General features: G+C 39.9%; 1 protein-coding gene across 9 annotated transcripts in view; it reads left to right on the top strand.

Annotated features, from left to right (window-relative positions):
• Positions 1-916: 916 nt before the first annotated feature.
• LOC110463258 overlaps positions 917-6000 on the top strand; it is a 46996-nt gene continuing 41912 nt past the window's right edge. For 4 of the 9 annotated variants that reach the window (XM_021517705.1, XM_021517704.1, XM_021517703.1 and 1 more), the window contains exon 1: positions 917-1074. The gene's annotated coding sequence lies outside the window, so the exon portion shown is untranslated. Of the gene's footprint in view, positions 1075-1133; positions 1208-1276; positions 1345-5845; positions 5869-6000 lie in introns of those variants that run through there. The other 5 variants (XM_021517707.1, XM_021517706.1, XM_021517701.1 and 2 more) reach the window with 5 other exon arrangements.

Raw genomic sequence — 6000 nt, 5'->3', positions numbered from 1 at the left:
CCTTTTATATGTATATTTATGTGTGCTGTGACCCATATCAGTTATATCATGATATGTGTATTTCAGTCATTTGTAACGAACCCCTGCGGATCTACGTTGTTTACATTTTGTACCGGGGATTGCTACTTGCACAAAGCAGAATGGGAAGCTGGAGTGAAAATTTCTAGGATAGTACAAGACTTGCCAGTACCGCTAGCAACCGTGAGCTGATAATATTCTGCTGATTGATCGTTTTTGGTTGTTTGAACAAATTCTTTTTGCTTCAATGAAAAAAGTGAAATCTCGTCAAGTGGTATCTTTGTTTAAACATGTCAATAGTTATCTCCCTTCCCAAAATCATACGCACAGGCAATGTTAATCTGGTCAAATTCATCGGCAAATGAAATATGTTACATTTGGTAGTTGCATTGAGTCCAACTTGGGTAGGAATTGAAATATTTACAAATGAAATCAATGATGGGACAGACACTCGATTGCTAATTGCTGATGCTCATCTGCAGTATCAGTAATATATCGGCGACCCGTTCTCCTCTGTCGGTAGATAATCCGGTAATGTTTCTATTGAAAGCGTAACATCACAAGTCTCAAACACTTCTTCTTTTAAAATTATGAATATGGATACAATTTGGAGCGAGTATGTATTTTGTTGTATCGCGTTGTGGGACGAAAACATAGTTTCTATTTATGATTATATTCCCCATTGAAAAGTTTGGGAAAACCACCTTCACAAACGATAACTATATCCTATTCAATGTTATCTATTTAAGAAAACAAGTTTTGTTATAATATGTTTACGAGATATGATGTATATATTCCTTATGCACGTGCATGCGCGCGCTAACACAGCACATACTTTCATCTGGCTCTAGAGAATGTCGCTACAATCGGCGAGGTCTCCCCCACTGTAGTGAAGTAAGCGCTCCGTGCCATAAATACATATACATCCCGCGTGTTGTGGTATCGTATCTCGCGCAGCTCGGGATACAGGAATGCTACACCTCCCTGCGCGTGTGACGTCGTTGGTCTGTTAGAGAGGTCTGGTCGCTCGTGTCTTGTGTTCGACTAGCTCTATAGGTAAGTCAGCATTTCTTCATACGCTTGCATTGTTTTATTTCAAGAAGTGTAAAACATAATTCACTTGTTGTGCGTGAAAGGAAAATCAAAGAAAACAGTTCTTAAACTTTATTTGCAAACAAGATTCGTTCAGGTGAGTTCTAATATCTAATTTCTAATTTGCAGCTATATATCATAGCTTGTGACACATATCTGTAGGATCTGTGTACCCCCTCGCGAGCATGCACGTGTACCGTGTCAATGAGACCTAAATCAACTACACCAGGGTTAGTAAGTAGCTTGATTATTACATGTTTATGCATAAACGCTTTGGTCCTTTCAACGATGTTCATTTCTTCTCTTGTTTCTGTCTCTCGGAATTATTATTCAGTCGTGACTGGTCCTAAAAAAGTAAACATTCATCTGTAGGTTTAATATTTTGTTCGATTATTTATTATATTATTTTCCTGATTTGATACTATCAACTCTCTGTGTATATTTGTACTAGATACAAGTTGACATGGAGACAACTTGACAACCACTAATACTGGCATGTCCCTTAGCTTTGTAAGATAGGTCAAGCCTCTGTAATTAGTGTAACCAATCCTGTACTTAGTGTTATCCATTCCTGTATTTTGCATTACCTATTCCTGTATTTAGTGTTTCCATTCCACGACATTAAAGGCTTGTGCAACAATACAGCGGAAACATTTATTAGTCGCGATGTTGACTCTGACCTTGGACTCGGACGCCGCCTGAGGCGAACAAATTCTTCAAGCACAATAGTTAGTTCTTACTTAAATGTGTTTCACACCTGTATATATATATATAAGATATCGATATGGTTACAAAAGTAAGTTATTCATTGTTTCAATCTGATGTGAGGGTTGCTGATGGTAGAGTATGTGTAATTGGTGTTATACAACCACTTTGTTAAACTTAATGAGTTCGCCATTCGGGCTCCTGGGTCATATTAGTGATTGTACAAACTCTCTCCAACTTGTATCGATAGTTATATATTTATCAGGTGAGATAACACGAGACCTCCGCTCTCTCGCGAGCTCGTATTACTGATCAAATATTTGCCTCATCTAGTGTATATAGACCAGATAGGTATCTACACGTGTAGTCGATTACCCATATAACCTTTGCTCACACTCCCACCGCCATTTTTGTTACTGCAGTGCGCCATCAGTGTACCTACAGGATCTGGTTGCTATGGCAACACACGGTATTGTTTAGTACTTGCTCGGTACGCGTGCATATGGTTTCTGATTGATCACAATATTACGCGATCAGATCGGATTCCATCGGACAGTTTACAAAGGGTTAGTTGGGTCAGTGGGAGCCCAAAGGTCCTGGGGGCGAGTCAGTGCGCCAGGGACAAAAACAGTCTCGGAGGAGTAAAAGTAGTACTGCTAAATGAATTGAACGGCGAGTCAACATGGCAGGGGCGAGTAAGGATGAATAAGGGTGACGGGGTCAAAGAGAGTCAGGACTAGTAAGGGTGGTTTGGTTAGAGGAACCAAATGATTCTAAGGGCTAGTCGGGCCAACATTAGCCTAATGATCTTGAGGGCGAGCCAATAGTGCGGGAGCAATACATGTACTACAAGTAAGGGTTTGTAACTAAAAGTAAGGGTGTTGGGGCAAAATCACCCGATGTATGGCGGGGACCAAATAATATATAAAAGAGAGTCAGAGTAAATGGAGCTTGATAAATTCCACGGACGGGTCAGTAGTACAAGGAAAGAAAGGAGAGTCAGGACGGTAGACAGATACCATTAAGCCGAGATGATCGTGAAATTGACTCAATGTTTGCAAGACGGGCTAGTGATCGTAAGGACAAGTCTAGATTGTTGTAACAAAAGTGTCAAACTTATCCTAGAGGTGAGTCACCGTAGTGGCAACGTAATTGTCCTAAATGCGATCTAAATGATAGTAAGGATCCCTGTACCACTGCCAAAAAAGTAATTACGCTACGGAAACTGTTTTCCCGGCATTATAATAACTTTAATAAAGAATTACTGACGAGAAAACCATATCTTGCGGGACTTGTACAAAAAAAACTAGAAATTAAATAAACAAAATATAATAAACAACAGTGTTTAGATTTTTATGACTTGGGCGGAACTAGACAGAGATTCGAACCATGTACTTCAGATTGTCATACGATTGATTTTACCGACTGAGCTACAATGTACCTGATCAACGAAATTGTCCTAATACAACGGTGCTACAGTTATTTTCAAACCGGAACTATGGGGAGGTTTCTGTATATACGAAAAAGTACAGGGCAGAAAATTAGGGATACTTAGTGGCGAGTCAGAGAATTGCCGACAATATAATGTACATATTGTAACCATGAGAGCGAGACAGTGGGTGTAAGTCAAGTGATTCCATGGTCTAATATCGCGTGTGTTTATAACATTATTGGGAATGAATCATAAGAAAAAATAATAAAATCTCCATTGACATCGTTGCATATTTCTTGACACTCTGTATATTCATTGTATTGCTGGTTTATGTTATCAGTTTTCGCGAAGTATGAAATTAAAAAGGTGTGATTTAGATACAAACTGACTTTACGCCATTCTGTCACAAAACTGTGTAATGACTTCAACGTTAATAGGTGTATGTTATATGACACAGTTTTATTATCAGTCATGAGTATCGTGCCAAATTTTCTGACAAAACGATTATGACTAATCTGTGAGAAATACATACACAAACCAACTCCCACGACCACAGGGCTGTACAGAACTAGAAAAAGATAGCACATCATGAAACTAAAAGTATTGCTGTGTTCATCATACAAAACACTTGAGCAATTCGCAGACGTGTGAAGAGAATGTTATTAGCTTTCCACATGTTGAACATCCCAATATCTCTTAAAGTGTCTGATGTAAAACGGTGCTATGTACTTTTATACTTGCTATATCCCACATCACGGAAACTGGTATGATACTCTGTCCACCTCCTGAGTAAGCTATCTATATAGAAGATGAACCATCATAACCTCAGCATTTGAGTCACCTCCAAAGACAAAACATAACGTTTGATGCTTATATAGACATTTGAACAAAGAACAATGCCGCCCACAATAAGTAGCGCTGTGCACATCTGTGATAAAGCTTTACTGTCGACCCGCCATTATCTATGTGATCGGAGATCAGCCACGGAGTCTGACAGTCATATATATCACCAGTGACAGATACCTGGGTTGAGTCCAGAGTGTACGGGTGACCGTGCACTAGGACTGGTCCATTGTTCCTTATTGTACGGTAATGTACCGTGTCGCTGTAACTCACAACGGTTCCTTATCTCTTGTCAATTGTAAGTTTGCTGTATTCTCCACAACAATCTATCATATCGCCTTACTCCCTTGTAATGGATGCTGCTTGCCTTGGTCCGTTGCCCGCTTTTCTATATATAAAATGGCACCTTCATAGAGTTGGATGTAAGTCTTCCTATTTGTGACAAGTACAGAGTGTAAGTAACACATCATGTTTTTGTTTCTGGTTTTTTCTGACCATCAGAAAAGGTCATTGCCAGAATATATAAAAGGCCGATCATACAAAGCGCAGGGTGTGTGACGACATGGTACCTACCCCAAACATTACACGAGATTTGTCAGTTATAGGAAAGCGCGATGAACATAAATTTTATGGTGGATCCTGAGCCAAGATACTCATGTTTCTGACTTGTAACGTTACAGTTTTTCTTAAGGTTTAGGGTTTCAAACAATCTCAAAGGCCGTCCATAGTACATTGAGCAACGAATCTTTCCCCAATTCCCCCCCCCCCCCCTCCCCCCCTGATGAAGAAACCATTTTCTGTGAGAACAATCATGGCTGAATATGACCATCAATAGTCTTCATCTACAAGAGAACCAGAAAACAGTGGTCACCAGTACTCCTCCTACCACACGCACGACAAAGTGAAACTACGTTCAACTTCAATTTGGTTTGGTTTTCTATCGTTTAGTGTCCTATTAATAGCTATCTTCAATTAAAGACGTGCCTCCGTGTTTATAATATATGCGTGCATGTGAGCAACATATATGTGCTTGAGGTGGCATGTTGGTGTATTTACTTCCATGCGATAGCGAAGATCTACTACTGACTTGAGAGAGCTACCTCATGATCACCGAAACACCACGCCGGACGAACTCGTCACACTATTTCACCACCCTAAATGCTGAACGTTAAGAGTAAATAACAACTAACATTTCAGCCAGGAACTATCATCTTGTCGTCCCCTACGGGCAGACGATCTAGTGCAGATTAGTTCAATTACTATGCCATTGTGTGCTTTTGTTTACAAACATGCCAGACTACTGTTGTGAACATCTGACTGAAATACTAGGAAAACAAATAAGCATCCCCCGACTTGCAGGTATAACAGAGAACTCCCTTACCCTCGGGTTGATTATTCATTTGGAGGTCTTATTATCGGCTTCGAGTTATTCAATTTACCCTTCGGATTGGAGATTAGTTTGTCGCATCCTCAAGGAAAAGGAAGATTATATCAGTCTTACACCCTAACATTGACCATCAGAACCTCTTCCCATCACTCTAACGTCCTTCATCTCTGGGCATTGTGTTCTTTGACCTCTGATATAAGAGTCGAACTCTCCATTAAGCTATATTGCATATAGAGAGAGCACTGTGCTATAATTGCCCCGCCCTGGTCTGTACAGATAATTTCAGCAGGCATTGGGTACAGTTCCAGTAAGACAGCAGGACTTGTTGGAACCCGGTGTTCCCTGCCGACCAGTTTCGATAGCCAAAATACACTCAAGGTTGAGGTGTCTGGTAAGATCATGTTTTTTTTATAACTAGCTTCCAAATGAATAGCAACAAATGATGTATGTGTGTCTGTTTGTAGACGTTCTTTCTTTTGCTTTTAAAAACTGGAGTTCATTTAGCGCAGTTTCAATAATATTA

This window comes from Mizuhopecten yessoensis, unplaced genomic scaffold (assembly GCF_002113885.1).
Source record: "Mizuhopecten yessoensis strain PY_sf001 unplaced genomic scaffold, ASM211388v2 scaffold10883, whole genome shotgun sequence".
NCBI lineage: Eukaryota > Metazoa > Mollusca > Bivalvia > Pectinida > Pectinidae > Mizuhopecten > Mizuhopecten yessoensis.
This window is presented reverse-complemented; position numbering and strand designations above follow the sequence as displayed.